Source organism: Trachurus japonicus, chromosome 9, assembly GCF_045865225.1.
Source record: "Trachurus japonicus isolate A0001 chromosome 9, Traja_1.0".
Classification (NCBI taxonomy): domain Eukaryota; kingdom Metazoa; phylum Chordata; class Actinopteri; order Carangiformes; family Carangidae; genus Trachurus; species Trachurus japonicus.
Genome location: NC_140915.1, coordinates 34,485,286 through 34,502,198, shown reverse-complemented (window position 1 = coordinate 34,502,198; position 16,913 = coordinate 34,485,286). Strand labels below are relative to the sequence as shown.

General features: G+C 50.3%; 41 non-coding genes across 41 annotated transcripts; all 41 read left to right on the top strand.

The window, feature by feature from the left end:
* Window positions 1-18: 18 nt before the first annotated feature.
* trnal-uag (transfer RNA leucine (anticodon UAG)) lies at window positions 19-99 on the top strand. The gene has a single exon. It is a non-coding gene; the product is annotated as a tRNA-Leu (tRNA).
* A 357-nt stretch (window positions 100-456) lies between these two features.
* Window positions 457-528, top strand: trnam-cau (transfer RNA methionine (anticodon CAU)). The gene has a single exon. It is a non-coding gene; the product is annotated as a tRNA-Met (tRNA).
* Window positions 529-901: 373 nt separating this feature from the next.
* On the top strand, window positions 902-973 carry trnam-cau (transfer RNA methionine (anticodon CAU)). Its single transcript has one exon. It is a non-coding gene; the product is annotated as a tRNA-Met (tRNA).
* A 318-nt stretch (window positions 974-1,291) lies between these two features.
* On the top strand, window positions 1,292-1,373 carry trnal-aag (transfer RNA leucine (anticodon AAG)). Its single transcript has one exon. It is a non-coding gene; the product is annotated as a tRNA-Leu (tRNA).
* A 300-nt stretch (window positions 1,374-1,673) lies between these two features.
* trnal-uag (transfer RNA leucine (anticodon UAG)) lies at window positions 1,674-1,755 on the top strand. The gene has a single exon. It is a non-coding gene; the product is annotated as a tRNA-Leu (tRNA).
* Window positions 1,756-2,115: 360 nt separating this feature from the next.
* On the top strand, window positions 2,116-2,187 carry trnam-cau (transfer RNA methionine (anticodon CAU)). Its single transcript has one exon. It is a non-coding gene; the product is annotated as a tRNA-Met (tRNA).
* A 372-nt stretch (window positions 2,188-2,559) lies between these two features.
* trnam-cau (transfer RNA methionine (anticodon CAU)) lies at window positions 2,560-2,631 on the top strand. Its single transcript has one exon. It is a non-coding gene; the product is annotated as a tRNA-Met (tRNA).
* Window positions 2,632-2,950: 319 nt separating this feature from the next.
* Window positions 2,951-3,032, top strand: trnal-aag (transfer RNA leucine (anticodon AAG)). The gene has a single exon. It is a non-coding gene; the product is annotated as a tRNA-Leu (tRNA).
* A 301-nt stretch (window positions 3,033-3,333) lies between these two features.
* Window positions 3,334-3,415, top strand: trnal-uag (transfer RNA leucine (anticodon UAG)). The gene has a single exon. It is a non-coding gene; the product is annotated as a tRNA-Leu (tRNA).
* Window positions 3,416-3,775: 360 nt separating this feature from the next.
* On the top strand, window positions 3,776-3,847 carry trnam-cau (transfer RNA methionine (anticodon CAU)). Its single transcript has one exon. It is a non-coding gene; the product is annotated as a tRNA-Met (tRNA).
* A 372-nt stretch (window positions 3,848-4,219) lies between these two features.
* On the top strand, window positions 4,220-4,291 carry trnam-cau (transfer RNA methionine (anticodon CAU)). Its single transcript has one exon. It is a non-coding gene; the product is annotated as a tRNA-Met (tRNA).
* A 318-nt stretch (window positions 4,292-4,609) lies between these two features.
* Window positions 4,610-4,691, top strand: trnal-aag (transfer RNA leucine (anticodon AAG)). The gene has a single exon. It is a non-coding gene; the product is annotated as a tRNA-Leu (tRNA).
* A 300-nt stretch (window positions 4,692-4,991) lies between these two features.
* trnal-uag (transfer RNA leucine (anticodon UAG)) lies at window positions 4,992-5,073 on the top strand. Its single transcript has one exon. It is a non-coding gene; the product is annotated as a tRNA-Leu (tRNA).
* A 355-nt stretch (window positions 5,074-5,428) lies between these two features.
* trnam-cau (transfer RNA methionine (anticodon CAU)) lies at window positions 5,429-5,500 on the top strand. The gene has a single exon. It is a non-coding gene; the product is annotated as a tRNA-Met (tRNA).
* Window positions 5,501-5,872: 372 nt separating this feature from the next.
* On the top strand, window positions 5,873-5,944 carry trnam-cau (transfer RNA methionine (anticodon CAU)). The gene has a single exon. It is a non-coding gene; the product is annotated as a tRNA-Met (tRNA).
* Window positions 5,945-6,262: 318 nt separating this feature from the next.
* trnal-aag (transfer RNA leucine (anticodon AAG)) lies at window positions 6,263-6,344 on the top strand. Its single transcript has one exon. It is a non-coding gene; the product is annotated as a tRNA-Leu (tRNA).
* A 300-nt stretch (window positions 6,345-6,644) lies between these two features.
* On the top strand, window positions 6,645-6,726 carry trnal-uag (transfer RNA leucine (anticodon UAG)). Its single transcript has one exon. It is a non-coding gene; the product is annotated as a tRNA-Leu (tRNA).
* Window positions 6,727-7,082: 356 nt separating this feature from the next.
* Window positions 7,083-7,154, top strand: trnam-cau (transfer RNA methionine (anticodon CAU)). The gene has a single exon. It is a non-coding gene; the product is annotated as a tRNA-Met (tRNA).
* A 372-nt stretch (window positions 7,155-7,526) lies between these two features.
* trnam-cau (transfer RNA methionine (anticodon CAU)) lies at window positions 7,527-7,598 on the top strand. Its single transcript has one exon. It is a non-coding gene; the product is annotated as a tRNA-Met (tRNA).
* Window positions 7,599-7,916: 318 nt separating this feature from the next.
* trnal-aag (transfer RNA leucine (anticodon AAG)) lies at window positions 7,917-7,998 on the top strand. Its single transcript has one exon. It is a non-coding gene; the product is annotated as a tRNA-Leu (tRNA).
* A 300-nt stretch (window positions 7,999-8,298) lies between these two features.
* On the top strand, window positions 8,299-8,380 carry trnal-uag (transfer RNA leucine (anticodon UAG)). The gene has a single exon. It is a non-coding gene; the product is annotated as a tRNA-Leu (tRNA).
* Window positions 8,381-8,740: 360 nt separating this feature from the next.
* On the top strand, window positions 8,741-8,812 carry trnam-cau (transfer RNA methionine (anticodon CAU)). Its single transcript has one exon. It is a non-coding gene; the product is annotated as a tRNA-Met (tRNA).
* Window positions 8,813-9,184: 372 nt separating this feature from the next.
* On the top strand, window positions 9,185-9,256 carry trnam-cau (transfer RNA methionine (anticodon CAU)). Its single transcript has one exon. It is a non-coding gene; the product is annotated as a tRNA-Met (tRNA).
* A 318-nt stretch (window positions 9,257-9,574) lies between these two features.
* trnal-aag (transfer RNA leucine (anticodon AAG)) lies at window positions 9,575-9,656 on the top strand. Its single transcript has one exon. It is a non-coding gene; the product is annotated as a tRNA-Leu (tRNA).
* A 300-nt stretch (window positions 9,657-9,956) lies between these two features.
* Window positions 9,957-10,038, top strand: trnal-uag (transfer RNA leucine (anticodon UAG)). The gene has a single exon. It is a non-coding gene; the product is annotated as a tRNA-Leu (tRNA).
* Window positions 10,039-10,393: 355 nt separating this feature from the next.
* trnam-cau (transfer RNA methionine (anticodon CAU)) lies at window positions 10,394-10,465 on the top strand. The gene has a single exon. It is a non-coding gene; the product is annotated as a tRNA-Met (tRNA).
* Window positions 10,466-10,837: 372 nt separating this feature from the next.
* Window positions 10,838-10,909, top strand: trnam-cau (transfer RNA methionine (anticodon CAU)). Its single transcript has one exon. It is a non-coding gene; the product is annotated as a tRNA-Met (tRNA).
* A 318-nt stretch (window positions 10,910-11,227) lies between these two features.
* On the top strand, window positions 11,228-11,309 carry trnal-aag (transfer RNA leucine (anticodon AAG)). The gene has a single exon. It is a non-coding gene; the product is annotated as a tRNA-Leu (tRNA).
* A 300-nt stretch (window positions 11,310-11,609) lies between these two features.
* trnal-uag (transfer RNA leucine (anticodon UAG)) lies at window positions 11,610-11,691 on the top strand. The gene has a single exon. It is a non-coding gene; the product is annotated as a tRNA-Leu (tRNA).
* Window positions 11,692-12,051: 360 nt separating this feature from the next.
* On the top strand, window positions 12,052-12,123 carry trnam-cau (transfer RNA methionine (anticodon CAU)). Its single transcript has one exon. It is a non-coding gene; the product is annotated as a tRNA-Met (tRNA).
* A 372-nt stretch (window positions 12,124-12,495) lies between these two features.
* On the top strand, window positions 12,496-12,567 carry trnam-cau (transfer RNA methionine (anticodon CAU)). The gene has a single exon. It is a non-coding gene; the product is annotated as a tRNA-Met (tRNA).
* Window positions 12,568-12,885: 318 nt separating this feature from the next.
* trnal-aag (transfer RNA leucine (anticodon AAG)) lies at window positions 12,886-12,967 on the top strand. Its single transcript has one exon. It is a non-coding gene; the product is annotated as a tRNA-Leu (tRNA).
* Window positions 12,968-13,267: 300 nt separating this feature from the next.
* On the top strand, window positions 13,268-13,349 carry trnal-uag (transfer RNA leucine (anticodon UAG)). Its single transcript has one exon. It is a non-coding gene; the product is annotated as a tRNA-Leu (tRNA).
* A 345-nt stretch (window positions 13,350-13,694) lies between these two features.
* On the top strand, window positions 13,695-13,766 carry trnam-cau (transfer RNA methionine (anticodon CAU)). Its single transcript has one exon. It is a non-coding gene; the product is annotated as a tRNA-Met (tRNA).
* A 372-nt stretch (window positions 13,767-14,138) lies between these two features.
* Window positions 14,139-14,210, top strand: trnam-cau (transfer RNA methionine (anticodon CAU)). Its single transcript has one exon. It is a non-coding gene; the product is annotated as a tRNA-Met (tRNA).
* Window positions 14,211-14,528: 318 nt separating this feature from the next.
* Window positions 14,529-14,610, top strand: trnal-aag (transfer RNA leucine (anticodon AAG)). Its single transcript has one exon. It is a non-coding gene; the product is annotated as a tRNA-Leu (tRNA).
* A 300-nt stretch (window positions 14,611-14,910) lies between these two features.
* trnal-uag (transfer RNA leucine (anticodon UAG)) lies at window positions 14,911-14,992 on the top strand. The gene has a single exon. It is a non-coding gene; the product is annotated as a tRNA-Leu (tRNA).
* A 360-nt stretch (window positions 14,993-15,352) lies between these two features.
* Window positions 15,353-15,424, top strand: trnam-cau (transfer RNA methionine (anticodon CAU)). The gene has a single exon. It is a non-coding gene; the product is annotated as a tRNA-Met (tRNA).
* A 352-nt stretch (window positions 15,425-15,776) lies between these two features.
* On the top strand, window positions 15,777-15,848 carry trnam-cau (transfer RNA methionine (anticodon CAU)). Its single transcript has one exon. It is a non-coding gene; the product is annotated as a tRNA-Met (tRNA).
* A 318-nt stretch (window positions 15,849-16,166) lies between these two features.
* On the top strand, window positions 16,167-16,248 carry trnal-aag (transfer RNA leucine (anticodon AAG)). The gene has a single exon. It is a non-coding gene; the product is annotated as a tRNA-Leu (tRNA).
* A 300-nt stretch (window positions 16,249-16,548) lies between these two features.
* Window positions 16,549-16,630, top strand: trnal-uag (transfer RNA leucine (anticodon UAG)). Its single transcript has one exon. It is a non-coding gene; the product is annotated as a tRNA-Leu (tRNA).
* The last annotated feature ends 283 nt before the right edge of the window (window positions 16,631-16,913 follow it).

Below are 16,913 nucleotides of genomic sequence, written 5' to 3'. Positions count from 1 at the left end.
CCTTCTGCTGTTTCTGCAGGTAGTGTGGCCGAGTGGTCAAAGGCGCTGGATTTAGGCTCCAGTCTCTAAGGAGGCGTGGTTCGAATCCCACCACTGCCAGTACCATGTTAGTCAGTAGGGCGAGTGTGCTTGCTACGGTTCAGAACTGCTCTTGGCCAATTCCAAAACATGACTGTGGCGTTTACGTCCAAACAGCAGCTGGATGCAGATGCTGACCTGGCCATGGAACTGTGGACCAGACATTTTTTCAGTGAATGCTAGACCATGGATAGCTTGTCCTTTGTCCTTGATTCTGGTTGTGGTATTCATGGACAGGCTCTCAAGGTGCAGCTGAGGTGAGGAGCGTGTGCTTTTTGCAAGCAAGATTGCACCTTTGCTCTTTGCAGTGATGTGGTCCCTTTGGCTCTGTCAGAGTGTGACGTGCCCTAAAGTCGAGTGATGATACGTGTACATGAGAGCAGAGTGGCGCAGCGGAAGCGTGCTGGGCCCATAACCCAGAGGTCGATGGATCGAAACCATCCTCTGCTACTTCTGTGAGCCTTCCTGTGTGTCACCAACGATACGTAGACTGGACTGGTCTTCCACTTTAATGGAGTGACACTACTTGTCCGGCAGAACCTCCTTGGCTTTTTTTTCCCAGTCCTTTTCGGAGCGAGTCCTGTTTGGAAGTTTCAGGTTTGCACCTTTGCTCTTTGCAGTGATGTGGTCCCCTTGGCTATGTCAGAGTGTGACCTCAAGTGCTCCAGTGTAGATGGATGGAGGGAAGGCAGCAGGGGATGTCCCAATGAGGGGTTCCTCCAATATGATGGAGTGTTTTGTCGGAAGTCAATTACAAGGTGGACAATATAACATTTCAACTCAGGAAGAATGTACAAGTCGGGTGATGATAAGGGTACATGAGAGCAGAGTGGCGCAGCGGAAGCGTGCTGGGCCCATAACCCAGAGGTCGATGGATCGAAACCATCCTCTGCTACTTCTGTGAACCTTCCTGTGTGACACCATGATATGTAAACTTGACTGGCCTTCCACTTTAATGTAGAGACCCTCCTGGTCCGGCAGAATCTGCTTGCTCTCTCAGGCCCTGTCACAGCACCCATGGATGCATGAATGTCACAGCCATTGGTTCTCTCAGTATCTTTCTCTTGCATATAACTCCAAACTAATTGATGGCATTTCATGCATCTTTTGTTGCATGCAGGGCAGGGTTTGCATTGTTGTTCGACCTATTGCACTGGTGCTAGGTCTCGACTCACCCTGCTTTGGCTGGCTCAGGATGGAACACAAGTCACCTGGTAGTGTGGCCGAGCGGTCCAAGGCGCTGGATTAAGGCTCCAGTCTCTCAGGAGGCGTGGGTTCGAATCCCACCACTGCCAATTGCTACAGTTTGCCCACATGAGTGGTGCAAGAGCTCCAACTGTGATCATCAGACAGAACACATGATGCTAGTGGAAAGTGCACATTATGTTTTCTCTTATTGCATGGTACTTGGGGTGTGCCTTACTAATCTTCAAGCGTTGATAAATACGACTACTACAGCTAAACTGCAAGTAGGCTACCCAGGTAAAGCACATAGTTTGGACACATGCATTAACCCAAATGTGGGACAGCGTCAATTGGCAGAGGTGGGGGCTGCCGCCTGGAGTTGCCTAAATGCGCCTTCTGCTGTTTCTGCAGGTAGTGTGGCCGAGTGGTCAAAGGCGCTGGATTTAGGCTCCAGTCTCTAAGGAGGCGTGGGTTCGAATCCCACCACTGCCAGTACCATGTTAGTCAGTAGGGCGAGTGTGCTTGCTACGGTTCAGAACTGCTCTTGGCCAATTCCAAAACATGACTGTGGCGTTTACGTCCAAACAGCAGCTGGATGCAGATGCTGACCTGGCCATGGAACTGTGGACCAGACATTTTCATTTCAGTGAATGCTAGACCATGGATAGCTTGTCCTTTGTCCTTGATTCTGGTTGTGGTATTCATGGACAGGCTCTCAAGGTGCAGCTGAGGTGAGGAGCGTGTGCTTTTTGCAAGCAAGATTGCACCTTTGCTCTTTGCAGTGATGTGGTCCCTTTGGCTCTGTCAGAGTGTGACGTGCCCTAAAGTCGAGTGATGATACGTGTACATGAGAGCAGAGTGGCGCAGCGGAAGCGTGCTGGGCCCATAACCCAGAGGTCGATGGATCGAAACCATCCTCTGCTACTTCTGTGAGCCTTCCTGTGTGTCACCAACGATACGTAGACTGGACTGGTCTTCCACTTTAATGGAGTGACACTACTTGTCCGGCAGAACCTCCTTGGCTTTTTTTCCCAGTCCTTTTCGGAGCGAGTCCTGTTTGGAAGTTTCAGGTTTGCACCTTTGCTCTTTGCAGTGATGTGGTCCCCTTGGCTATGTCAGAGTGTGACCTCAAGTGCTCCAGTGTAGATGGATGGAGGGAAGGCAGCAGGGGATGTCCCAATGAGGGGTTCCTCCAATATGATGGAGTGTTTTGTCGGAAGTCAATTACAAGGTGGACAATATAACATTTCAACTCAGGAAGAATGTACAAGTCGGGTGATGATAAGGGTACATGAGAGCAGAGTGGCGCAGCGGAAGCGTGCTGGGCCCATAACCCAGAGGTCGATGGATCGAAACCATCCTCTGCTACTTCTGTGAACCTTCCTGTGTGACACCATGATATGTAAACTTGACTGGCCTTCCACTTTAATGTAGAGACCCTCCTGGTCCGGCAGAATCTGCTTGCTCTCTCAGGCCCTGTCACAGCACCCATGGATGCATGAATGTCACAGCCATTGGTTCTCTCAGTATCTTTCTCTTGCATATAACTCCAAACTAATTGATGGCATTTCATGCATCTTTTGTTGCATGCAGGGCAGGGTTTGCATTGTTTGTTCGACCTATTGCACTGGTGCTAGGTCTCGACTCACCCTGCTTTGGCTGGCTCAGGATGGAACACAAGTCACCTGGTAGTGTGGCCGAGCGGTCCAAGGCGCTGGATTAAGGCTCCAGTCTCTCAGGAGGCGTGGGTTCGAATCCCACCACTGCCAATTGCTACAGTTTGCCCACATGAGTGGTGCAAGAGCTCCAACTGTGATCATCAGACAGAACACATGATGCTAGTGGAAAGTGCACATTATGTTTTCTCTTATTGCATGGTACTTGGGGTGTGCCTTACTAATCTTCAAGCGTTGATAAATACGACTACTACAGCTAAACTGCAAGTAGGCTACCCAGGTAAAGCACATAGTTTTGGACACATGCATTAACCCAAATGTGGGACAGCGTCAATTGGCAGAGGTGGGGGCTGCCGCCTGGAGTTGCCTAAATGCGCCTTCTGCTGTTTCTGCAGGTAGTGTGGCCGAGTGGTCAAAGGCGCTGGATTTAGGCTCCAGTCTCTAAGGAGGCGTGGGTTCGAATCCCACCACTGCCAGTACCATGTTAGTCAGTAGGGCGAGTGTGCTTGCTACGGTTCAGAACTGCTCTTGGCCAATTCCAAAACATGACTGTGGCGTTTACGTCCAAACAGCAGCTGGATGCAGATGCTGACCTGGCCATGGAACTGTGGACCAGACATTTTCATTTCAGTGAATGCTAGACCATGGATAGCTTGTCCTTTGTCCTTGATTCTGGTTGTGGTATTCATGGACAGGCTCTCAAGGTGCAGCTGAGGTGAGGAGCGTGTGCTTTTTGCAAGCAAGATTGCACCTTTGCTCTTTGCAGTGATGTGGTCCCTTTGGCTCTGTCAGAGTGTGACGTGCCCTAAAGTCGAGTGATGATACGTGTACATGAGAGCAGAGTGGCGCAGCGGAAGCGTGCTGGGCCCATAACCCAGAGGTCGATGGATCGAAACCATCCTCTGCTACTTCTGTGAGCCTTCCTGTGTGTCACCAACGATACGTAGACTGGACTGGTCTTCCACTTTAATGGAGTGACACTACTTGTCCGGCAGAACCTCCTTGGCTTTTTTTCCCAGTCCTTTTCGGAGCGAGTCCTGTTTGGAAGTTTCAGGTTTGCACCTTTGCTCTTTGCAGTGATGTGGTCCCCTTGGCTATGTCAGAGTGTGACCTCAAGTGCTCCAGTGTAGATGGATGGAGGGAAGGCAGCAGGGGATGTCCCAATGAGGGGTTCCTCCAATATGATGGAGTGTTTTGTCGGAAGTCAATTACAAGGTGGACAATATAACATTTCAACTCAGGAAGAATGTACAAGTCGGGTGATGATAAGGGTACATGAGAGCAGAGTGGCGCAGCGGAAGCGTGCTGGGCCCATAACCCAGAGGTCGATGGATCGAAACCATCCTCTGCTACTTCTGTGAACCTTCCTGTGTGACACCATGATATGTAAACTTGACTGGCCTTCCACTTTAATGTAGAGACCCTCCTGGTCCGGCAGAATCTGCTTGCTCTCTCAGGCCCTGTCACAGCACCCATGGATGCATGAATGTCACAGCCATTGGTTCTCTCAGTATCTTTCTCTTGCATATAACTCCAAACTAATTGATGGCATTTCATGCATCTTTTGTTGCATGCAGGGCAGGGTTTGCATTGTTGTTCGACCTATTGCACTGGTGCTAGGTCTCGACTCACCCTGCTTTGGCTGGCTCAGGATGGAACACAAGTCACCTGGTAGTGTGGCCGAGCGGTCCAAGGCGCTGGATTAAGGCTCCAGTCTCTCAGGAGGCGTGGGTTCGAATCCCACCACTGCCAATTGCTACAGTTTGCCCACATGAGTGGTGCAAGAGCTCCAACTGTGATCATCAGACAGAACACATGATGCTAGTGGAAAGTGCACATTATGTTTTCTCTTATTGCATGGTACTTGGGGTGTGCCTTACTAATCTTCAAGCGTTGATAAATACGACTACTACAGCTAAACTGCAAGTAGGCTACCCAGGTAAAGCACATAGTTTGGACACATGCATTAACCCAAATGTGGGACAGCGTCAATTGGCAGAGGTGGGGGCTGCCGCCTGGAGTTGCCTAAATGCGCCTTCTGCTGTTTCTGCAGGTAGTGTGGCCGAGTGGTCAAAGGCGCTGGATTTAGGCTCCAGTCTCTAAGGAGGCGTGGGTTCGAATCCCACCACTGCCAGTACCATGTTAGTCAGTAGGGCGAGTGTGCTTGCTACGGTTCAGAACTGCTCTTGGCCAATTCCAAAACATGACTGTGGCGTTTACGTCCAAACAGCAGCTGGATGCAGATGCTGACCTGGCCATGGAACTGTGGACCAGACATTTTCAGTGAATGCTAGACCATGGATAGCTTGTCCTTTGTCCTTGATTCTGGTTGTGGTATTCATGGACAGGCTCTCAAGGTGCAGCTGAGGTGAGGAGCGTGTGCTTTTTGCAAGCAAGATTGCACCTTTGCTCTTTGCAGTGATGTGGTCCCTTTGGCTCTGTCAGAGTGTGACGTGCCCTAAAGTCGAGTGATGATACGTGTACATGAGAGCAGAGTGGCGCAGCGGAAGCGTGCTGGGCCCATAACCCAGAGGTCGATGGATCGAAACCATCCTCTGCTACTTCTGTGAGCCTTCCTGTGTGTCACCAACGATACGTAGACTGGACTGGTCTTCCACTTTAATGGAGTGACACTACTTGTCCGGCAGAACCTCCTTGGCTTTTTTTCCCAGTCCTTTTCGGAGCGAGTCCTGTTTGGAAGTTTCAGGTTTGCACCTTTGCTCTTTGCAGTGATGTGGTCCCCTTGGCTATGTCAGAGTGTGACCTCAAGTGCTCCAGTGTAGATGGATGGAGGGAAGGCAGCAGGGGATGTCCCAATGAGGGGTTCCTCCAATATGATGGAGTGTTTTGTCGGAAGTCAATTACAAGGTGGACAATATAACATTTCAACTCAGGAAGAATGTACAAGTCGGGTGATGATAAGGGTACATGAGAGCAGAGTGGCGCAGCGGAAGCGTGCTGGGCCCATAACCCAGAGGTCGATGGATCGAAACCATCCTCTGCTACTTCTGTGAACCTTCCTGTGTGACACCATGATATGTAAACTTGACTGGCCTTCCACTTTAATGTAGAGACCCTCCTGGTCCGGCAGAATCTGCTTGCTCTCTCAGGCCCTGTCACAGCACCCATGGATGCATGAATGTCACAGCCATTGGTTCTCTCAGTATCTTTCTCTTGCATATAACTCCAAACTAATTGATGGCATTTCATGCATCTTTTGTTGCATGCAGGGCAGGGTTTGCATTGTTGTTCGACCTATTGCACTGGTGCTAGGTCTCGACTCACCCTGCTTTGGCTGGCTCAGGATGGAACACAAGTCACCTGGTAGTGTGGCCGAGCGGTCCAAGGCGCTGGATTAAGGCTCCAGTCTCTCAGGAGGCGTGGGTTCGAATCCCACCACTGCCAATTGCTACAGTTTGCCCACATGAGTGGTGCAAGAGCTCCAACTGTGATCATCAGACAGAACACATGATGCTAGTGGAAAGTGCACATTATGTTTTCTCTTATTGCATGGTACTTGGGGTGTGCCTTACTAATCTTCAAGCGTTGATAAATACGACTACTACAGCTAAACTGCAAGTAGGCTACCCAGGTAAAGCACATAGTTTGGACACATGCATTAACCCAAATGTGGGACAGCGTCAATTGGCAGAGGTGGGGGCTGCCGCCTGGAGTTGCCTAAATGCGCCTTCTGCTGTTTCTGCAGGTAGTGTGGCCGAGTGGTCAAAGGCGCTGGATTTAGGCTCCAGTCTCTAAGGAGGCGTGGGTTCGAATCCCACCACTGCCAGTACCATGTTAGTCAGTAGGGCGAGTGTGCTTGCTACGGTTCAGAACTGCTCTTGGCCAATTCCAAAACATGACTGTGGCGTTTACGTCCAAACAGCAGCTGGATGCAGATGCTGACCTGGCCATGGAACTGTGGACCAGACATTTTTCAGTGAATGCTAGACCATGGATAGCTTGTCCTTTGTCCTTGATTCTGGTTGTGGTATTCATGGACAGGCTCTCAAGGTGCAGCTGAGGTGAGGAGCGTGTGCTTTTTGCAAGCAAGATTGCACCTTTGCTCTTTGCAGTGATGTGGTCCCTTTGGCTCTGTCAGAGTGTGACGTGCCCTAAAGTCGAGTGATGATACGTGTACATGAGAGCAGAGTGGCGCAGCGGAAGCGTGCTGGGCCCATAACCCAGAGGTCGATGGATCGAAACCATCCTCTGCTACTTCTGTGAGCCTTCCTGTGTGTCACCAACGATACGTAGACTGGACTGGTCTTCCACTTTAATGGAGTGACACTACTTGTCCGGCAGAACCTCCTTGGCTTTTTTTCCCAGTCCTTTTCGGAGCGAGTCCTGTTTGGAAGTTTCAGGTTTGCACCTTTGCTCTTTGCAGTGATGTGGTCCCCTTGGCTATGTCAGAGTGTGACCTCAAGTGCTCCAGTGTAGATGGATGGAGGGAAGGCAGCAGGGGATGTCCCAATGAGGGGTTCCTCCAATATGATGGAGTGTTTTGTCGGAAGTCAATTACAAGGTGGACAATATAACATTTCAACTCAGGAAGAATGTACAAGTCGGGTGATGATAAGGGTACATGAGAGCAGAGTGGCGCAGCGGAAGCGTGCTGGGCCCATAACCCAGAGGTCGATGGATCGAAACCATCCTCTGCTACTTCTGTGAACCTTCCTGTGTGACACCATGATATGTAAACTTGACTGGCCTTCCACTTTAATGTAGAGACCCTCCTGGTCCGGCAGAATCTGCTTGCTCTCTCAGGCCCTGTCACAGCACCCATGGATGCATGAATGTCACAGCCATTGGTTCTCTCAGTATCTTTCTCTTGCATATAACTCCAAACTAATTGATGGCATTTCATGCATCTTTTGTTGCATGCAGGGCAGGGTTTGCATTGTTGTTCGACCTATTGCACTGGTGCTAGGTCTCGACTCACCCTGCTTTGGCTGGCTCAGGATGGAACACAAGTCACCTGGTAGTGTGGCCGAGCGGTCCAAGGCGCTGGATTAAGGCTCCAGTCTCTCAGGAGGCGTGGGTTCGAATCCCACCACTGCCAATTGCTACAGTTTGCCCACATGAGTGGTGCAAGAGCTCCAACTGTGATCATCAGACAGAACACATGATGCTAGTGGAAAGTGCACATTATGTTTTCTCTTATTGCATGGTACTTGGGGTGTGCCTTACTAATCTTCAAGCGTTGATAAATACGACTACTACAGCTAAACTGCAAGTAGGCTACCCAGGTAAAGCACATAGTTTGGACACATGCATTAACCCAAATGTGGGACAGCGTCAATTGGCAGAGGTGGGGGCTGCCGCCTGGAGTTGCCTAAATGCGCCTTCTGCTGTTTCTGCAGGTAGTGTGGCCGAGTGGTCAAAGGCGCTGGATTTAGGCTCCAGTCTCTAAGGAGGCGTGGGTTCGAATCCCACCACTGCCAGTACCATGTTAGTCAGTAGGGCGAGTGTGCTTGCTACGGTTCAGAACTGCTCTTGGCCAATTCCAAAACATGACTGTGGCGTTTACGTCCAAACAGCAGCTGGATGCAGATGCTGACCTGGCCATGGAACTGTGGACCAGACATTTTCATTTCAGTGAATGCTAGACCATGGATAGCTTGTCCTTTGTCCTTGATTCTGGTTGTGGTATTCATGGACAGGCTCTCAAGGTGCAGCTGAGGTGAGGAGCGTGTGCTTTTTGCAAGCAAGATTGCACCTTTGCTCTTTGCAGTGATGTGGTCCCTTTGGCTCTGTCAGAGTGTGACGTGCCCTAAAGTCGAGTGATGATACGTGTACATGAGAGCAGAGTGGCGCAGCGGAAGCGTGCTGGGCCCATAACCCAGAGGTCGATGGATCGAAACCATCCTCTGCTACTTCTGTGAGCCTTCCTGTGTGTCACCAACGATACGTAGACTGGACTGGTCTTCCACTTTAATGGAGTGACACTACTTGTCCGGCAGAACCTCCTTGGCTTTTTTTCCCAGTCCTTTTCGGAGCGAGTCCTGTTTGGAAGTTTCAGGTTTGCACCTTTGCTCTTTGCAGTGATGTGGTCCCCTTGGCTATGTCAGAGTGTGACCTCAAGTGCTCCAGTGTAGATGGATGGAGGGAAGGCAGCAGGGGATGTCCCAATGAGGGGTTCCTCCAATATGATGGAGTGTTTTGTCGGAAGTCAATTACAAGGTGGACAATATAACATTTCAACTCAGGAAGAATGTACAAGTCGGGTGATGATAAGGGTACATGAGAGCAGAGTGGCGCAGCGGAAGCGTGCTGGGCCCATAACCCAGAGGTCGATGGATCGAAACCATCCTCTGCTACTTCTGTGAACCTTCCTGTGTGACACCATGATATGTAAACTTGACTGGCCTTCCACTTTAATGTAGAGCCCCTCCTGGTCCGGCAGAATCTGCTTGCTCTCTCAGGCCCTGTCACAGCACCCATGGATGCATGAATGTCACAGCCATTGGTTCTCTCAGTATCTTTCTCTTGCATATAACTCCAAACTAATTGATGGCATTTCATGCATCTTTTGTTGCATGCAGGGCAGGGTTTGCATTGTTGTTCGACCTATTGCACTGGTGCTAGGTCTCGACTCACCCTGCTTTGGCTGGCTCAGGATGGAACACAAGTCACCTGGTAGTGTGGCCGAGCGGTCCAAGGCGCTGGATTAAGGCTCCAGTCTCTCAGGAGGCGTGGGTTCGAATCCCACCACTGCCAATTGCTACAGTTTGCCCACATGAGTGGTGCAAGAGCTCCAACTGTGATCATCAGACAGAACACATGATGCTAGTGGAAAGTGCACATTATGTTTTCTCTTATTGCATGGTACTTGGGGTGTGCCTTACTAATCTTCAAGCGTTGATAAATACGACTACTACAGCTAAACTGCAAGTAGGCTACCCAGGTAAAGCACATAGTTTGGACACATGCATTAATCCAAATGTGGGACAGCGTCAATTGGCAGAGGTGGGGGCTGCCGCCTGGAGTTGCCTAAATGCGCCTTCTGCTGTTTCTGCAGGTAGTGTGGCCGAGTGGTCAAAGGCGCTGGATTTAGGCTCCAGTCTCTAAGGAGGCGTGGGTTCGAATCCCACCACTGCCAGTACCATGTTAGTCAGTAGGGCGAGTGTGCTTGCTACGGTTCAGAACTGCTCTTGGCCAATTCCAAAACATGACTGTGGCGTTTACGTCCAAACAGCAGCTGGATGCAGATGCTGACCTGGCCATGGAACTGTGGACCAGACATTTTCAGTGAATGCTAGACCATGGATAGCTTGTCCTTTGTCCTTGATTCTGGTTGTGGTATTCATGGACAGGCTCTCAAGGTGCAGCTGAGGTGAGGAGCGTGTGCTTTTTGCAAGCAAGATTGCACCTTTGCTCTTTGCAGTGATGTGGTCCCTTTGGCTCTGTCAGAGTGTGACGTGCCCTAAAGTCGAGTGATGATACGTGTACATGAGAGCAGAGTGGCGCAGCGGAAGCGTGCTGGGCCCATAACCCAGAGGTCGATGGATCGAAACCATCCTCTGCTACTTCTGTGAGCCTTCCTGTGTGTCACCAACGATACGTAGACTGGACTGGTCTTCCACTTTAATGGAGTGACACTACTTGTCCGGCAGAACCTCCTTGGCTTTTTTTCCCAGTCCTTTTCGGAGCGAGTCCTGTTTGGAAGTTTCAGGTTTGCACCTTTGCTCTTTGCAGTGATGTGGTCCCCTTGGCTATGTCAGAGTGTGACCTCAAGTGCTCCAGTGTAGATGGATGGAGGGAAGGCAGCAGGGGATGTCCCAATGAGGGGTTCCTCCAATATGATGGAGTGTTTTGTCGGAAGTCAATTACAAGGTGGACAATATAACATTTCAACTCAGGAAGAATGTACAAGTCGGGTGATGATAAGGGTACATGAGAGCAGAGTGGCGCAGCGGAAGCGTGCTGGGCCCATAACCCAGAGGTCGATGGATCGAAACCATCCTCTGCTACTTCTGTGAACCTTCCTGTGTGACACCATGATATGTAAACTTGACTGGCCTTCCACTTTAATGTAGAGACCCTCCTGGTCCGGCAGAATCTGCTTGCTCTCTCAGGCCCTGTCACAGCACCCATGGATGCATGAATGTCACAGCCATTGGTTCTCTCAGTATCTTTCTCTTGCATATAACTCCAAACTAATTGATGGCATTTCATGCATCTTTTGTTGCATGCAGGGCAGGGTTTGCATTGTTGTTCGACCTATTGCACTGGTGCTAGGTCTCGACTCACCCTGCTTTGGCTGGCTCAGGATGGAACACAAGTCACCTGGTAGTGTGGCCGAGCGGTCCAAGGCGCTGGATTAAGGCTCCAGTCTCTCAGGAGGCGTGGGTTCGAATCCCACCACTGCCAATTGCTACAGTTTGCCCACATGAGTGGTGCAAGAGCTCCAACTGTGATCATCAGACAGAACACATGATGCTAGTGGAAAGTGCACATTATGTTTTCTCTTATTGCATGGTACTTGGGGTGTGCCTTACTAATCTTCAAGCGTTGATAAATACGACTACTACAGCTAAACTGCAAGTAGGCTACCCAGGTAAAGCACATAGTTTGGACACATGCATTAACCCAAATGTGGGACAGCGTCAATTGGCAGAGGTGGGGGCTGCCGCCTGGAGTTGCCTAAATGCGCCTTCTGCTGTTTCTGCAGGTAGTGTGGCCGAGTGGTCAAAGGCGCTGGATTTAGGCTCCAGTCTCTAAGGAGGCGTGGGTTCGAATCCCACCACTGCCAGTACCATGTTAGTCAGTAGGGCGAGTGTGCTTGCTACGGTTCAGAACTGCTCTTGGCCAATTCCAAAACATGACTGTGGCGTTTACGTCCAAACAGCAGCTGGATGCAGATGCTGACCTGGCCATGGAACTGTGGACCAGACATTTTCATTTCAGTGAATGCTAGACCATGGATAGCTTGTCCTTTGTCCTTGATTCTGGTTGTGGTATTCATGGACAGGCTCTCAAGGTGCAGCTGAGGTGAGGAGCGTGTGCTTTTTGCAAGCAAGATTGCACCTTTGCTCTTTGCAGTGATGTGGTCCCTTTGGCTCTGTCAGAGTGTGACGTGCCCTAAAGTCGAGTGATGATACGTGTACATGAGAGCAGAGTGGCGCAGCGGAAGCGTGCTGGGCCCATAACCCAGAGGTCGATGGATCGAAACCATCCTCTGCTACTTCTGTGAGCCTTCCTGTGTGTCACCAACGATACGTAGACTGGACTGGTCTTCCACTTTAATGGAGTGACACTACTTGTCCGGCAGAACCTCCTTGGCTTTTTTTCCCAGTCCTTTTCGGAGCGAGTCCTGTTTGGAAGTTTCAGGTTTGCACCTTTGCTCTTTGCAGTGATGTGGTCCCCTTGGCTATGTCAGAGTGTGACCTCAAGTGCTCCAGTGTAGATGGATGGAGGGAAGGCAGCAGGGGATGTCCCAATGAGGGGTTCCTCCAATATGATGGAGTGTTTTGTCGGAAGTCAATTACAAGGTGGACAATATAACATTTCAACTCAGGAAGAATGTACAAGTCGGGTGATGATAAGGGTACATGAGAGCAGAGTGGCGCAGCGGAAGCGTGCTGGGCCCATAACCCAGAGGTCGATGGATCGAAACCATCCTCTGCTACTTCTGTGAACCTTCCTGTGTGACACCATGATATGTAAACTTGACTGGCCTTCCACTTTAATGTAGAGACCCTCCTGGTCCGGCAGAATCTGCTTGCTCTCTCAGGCCCTGTCACAGCACCCATGGATGCATGAATGTCACAGCCATTGGTTCTCTCAGTATCTTTCTCTTGCATATAACTCCAAACTAATTGATGGCATTTCATGCATCTTTTGTTGCATGCAGGGCAGGGTTTGCATTGTTGTTCGACCTATTGCACTGGTGCTAGGTCTCGACTCACCCTGCTTTGGCTGGCTCAGGATGGAACACAAGTCACCTGGTAGTGTGGCCGAGCGGTCCAAGGCGCTGGATTAAGGCTCCAGTCTCTCAGGAGGCGTGGGTTCGAATCCCACCACTGCCAATTGCTACAGTTTGCCCACATGAGTGGTGCAAGAGCTCCAACTGTGATCATCAGACAGAACACATGATGCTAGTGGAAAGTGCACATTATGTTTTCTCTTATTGCATGGTACTTGGGGTGTGCCTTACTAATCTTCAAGCGTTGATAAATACGACTACTACAGCTAAACTGCAAGTAGGCTACCCAGGTAAAGCACATAGTTTGGACACATGCATTAATCCAAATGTGGGACAGCGTCAATTGGCAGAGGTGGGGGCTGCCGCCTGGAGTTGCCTAAATGCGCCTTCTGCTGTTTCTGCAGGTAGTGTGGCCGAGTGGTCAAAGGCGCTGGATTTAGGCTCCAGTCTCTAAGGAGGCGTGGGTTCGAATCCCACCACTGCCAGTACCATGTTAGTCAGTAGGGCGAGTGTGCTTGCTACGGTTCAGAACTGCTCTTGGCCAATTCCAAAACATGACTGTGGCGTTTACGTCCAAACAGCAGCTGGATGCAGATGCTGACCTGGCCATGGAACTGTGGACCAGACATTTTCATTTCAGTGAATGCTAGACCTTTGTCCTTGATTCTGGTTGTGGTATTCATGGACAGGCTCTCAAGGTGCAGCTGAGGTGAGGAGCGTGTGCTTTTTGCAAGCAAGATTGCACCTTTGCTCTTTGCAGTGATGTGGTCCCTTTGGCTCTGTCAGAGTGTGACGTGCCCTAAAGTCGAGTGATGATACGTGTACATGAGAGCAGAGTGGCGCAGCGGAAGCGTGCTGGGCCCATAACCCAGAGGTCGATGGATCGAAACCATCCTCTGCTACTTCTGTGAGCCTTCCTGTGTGTCACCAACGATACGTAGACTGGACTGGTCTTCCACTTTAATGGAGTGACACTACTTGTCCGGCAGAACCTCCTTGGCTTTTTTTCCCAGTCCTTTTCGGAGCGAGTCCTGTTTGGAAGTTTCAGGTTTGCACCTTTGCTCTTTGCAGTGATGTGGTCCCCTTGGCTATGTCAGAGTGTGACCTCAAGTGCTCCAGTGTAGATGGATGGAGGGAAGGCAGCAGGGGATGTCCCAATGAGGGGTTCCTCCAATATGATGGAGTGTTTTGTCGGAAGTCAATTACAAGGTGGACAATATAACATTTCAACTCAGGAAGAATGTACAAGTCGGGTGATGATAAGGGTACATGAGAGCAGAGTGGCGCAGCGGAAGCGTGCTGGGCCCATAACCCAGAGGTCGATGGATCGAAACCATCCTCTGCTACTTCTGTGAACCTTCCTGTGTGACACCATGATATGTAAACTTGACTGGCCTTCCACTTTAATGTAGAGACCCTCCTGGTCCGGCAGAATCTGCTTGCTCTCTCAGGCCCTGTCACAGCACCCATGGATGCATGAATGTCACAGCCATTGGTTCTCTCAGTATCTTTCTCTTGCATATAACTCCAAACTAATTGATGGCATTTCATGCATCTTTTGTTGCATGCAGGGCAGGGTTTGCATTGTTGTTCGACCTATTGCACTGGTGCTAGGTCTCGACTCACCCTGCTTTGGCTGGCTCAGGATGGAACACAAGTCACCTGGTAGTGTGGCCGAGCGGTCCAAGGCGCTGGATTAAGGCTCCAGTCTCTCAGGAGGCGTGGGTTCGAATCCCACCACTGCCAATTGCTACAGTTTGCCCACATGAGTGGTGCAAGAGCTCCAACTGTGATCATCAGACAGAACACATGATGCTAGTGGAAAGTGCACATTATGTTTTCTCTTATTGCATGGTACTTGGGGTGTGCCTTACTAATCTTCAAGCGTTGATAAATACGACTACTACAGCTAAACTGCAAGTAGGCTACCCAGGTAAAGCACATAGTTTGGACACATGCATTAACCCAAATGTGGGACAGCGTCAATTGGCAGAGGTGGGGGCTGCCGCCTGGAGTTGCTTAAATGCGCCTTCTGCTGTTTCTGCAGGTAGTGTGGCCGAGTGGTCAAAGGCGCTGGATTTAGGCTCCAGTCTCTAAGGAGGCGTGGGTTCGAATCCCACCACTGCCAGTACCATGTTAGTCAGTAGGGCGAGTGTGCTTGCTACGGTTCAGAACTGCTCTTGGCCAATTCCAAAACATGACTGTGGCGTTTACGTCCAAACAGCAGCTGGATGCAGATGCTGACCTGGCCATGGAACTGTGGACCAGACATTTTCATTTCAGTGAATGCTAGACCATGGATAGCTTGTCCTTTGTCCTTGATTCTGGTTGTGGTATTCATGGACAGGCTCTCAAGGTGCAGCTGAGGTGAGGAGCGTGTGCTTTTTGCAAGCAAGATTGCACCTTTGCTCTTTGCAGTGATGTGGTCCCTTTGGCTCTGTCAGAGTGTGACGTGCCCTAAAGTCGAGTGATGATACGTGTACATGAGAGCAGAGTGGCGCAGCGGAAGCGTGCTGGGCCCATAACCCAGAGGTCGATGGATCGAAACCATCCTCTGCTACTGTGTCACCAACGATACGTAGACTGGACTGGTCTTCCACTTTAATGGAGTGACACTACTTGTCCGGCAGAACCTCCTTGGCTTTTCCCAGTCCTTTTCGGAGCGAGTCCTGTTTGGAAGTTTCAGGTTTGCACCTTTGCTCTTTGCAGTGATGTGGTCCCCTTGGCTATGTCAGAGTGTGACCTCAAGTGCTCCAGTGTAGATGGATGGAGGGAAGGCAGCAGGGGATGTCCCAATGAGGGGTTCCTCCAATATGATGGAGTGTTTTGTCGGAAGTCAATTACAAGGTGGACAATATAACATTTCAACTCAGGAAGAATGTACAAGTCGGGTGATGATAAGGGTACATGAGAGCAGAGTGGCGCAGCGGAAGCGTGCTGGGCCCATAACCCAGAGGTCGATGGATCGAAACCATCCTCTGCTACTTCTGTGAACCTTCCTGTGTGACACCATGATATGTAAACTTGACTGGCCTTCCACTTTAATGTAGAGACCCTCCTGGTCCGGCAGAATCTGCTTGCTCTCTCAGGCCCTGTCACAGCACCCATGGATGCATGAATGTCACAGCCATTGGTTCTCTCAGTATCTTTCTCTTGCATATAACTCCAAACTAATTGATGGCATTTCATGCATCTTTTGTTGCATGCAGGGCAGGGTTTGCATTGTTGTTCGACCTATTGCACTGGTGCTAGGTCTCGACTCACCCTGCTTTGGCTGGCTCAGGATGGAACACAAGTCACCTGGTAGTGTGGCCGAGCGGTCCAAGGCGCTGGATTAAGGCTCCAGTCTCTCAGGAGGCGTGGGTTCGAATCCCACCACTGCCAATTGCTACAGTTTGCCCACATGAGTGGTGCAAGAGCTCCAACTGTGATCATCAGACAGAACACATGATGCTAGTGGAAAGTGCACATTATGTTTTCTCTTATTGCATGGTACTTGGGGTGTGCCTTACTAATCTTCAAGCGTTGATAAATACGACTACTACAGCTAAACTGCAAGTAGGCTACCCAGGTAAAGCACATAGTTTGGACACATGCATTAACCCAAATGTGGGACAGCGTCAATTGGCAGAGGTGGGGGCTGCCGCCTGGAGTTGCCTAAATGCGCCTTCTGCTGTTTCTGCAGGTAGTGTGGCCGAGTGGTCAAAGGCGCTGGATTTAGGCTCCAGTCTCTAAGGAGGCGTGGGTTCGAATCCCACCACTGCCAGTACCATGTTAGTCAGTAGGGCGAGTGTGCTTGCTACGGTTCAGAACTGCTCTTGGCCAATTCCAAAACATGACTGTGGCGTTTACGTCCAAACAGCAGCTGGATGCAGATGCTGACCTGGCCATGGAACTGTGGACCAGACATTTTCAGTGAATGCTAGACCATGGATAGCTTGTCCTTTGTCCTTGATTCTGGTTGTGGTATTCATGGACAGGCTCTCAAGGTGCAGCTGAGGTGAGGAGCGTGTGCTTTTTGCAAGCAAGATTGCACCTTTGCTCTTTGC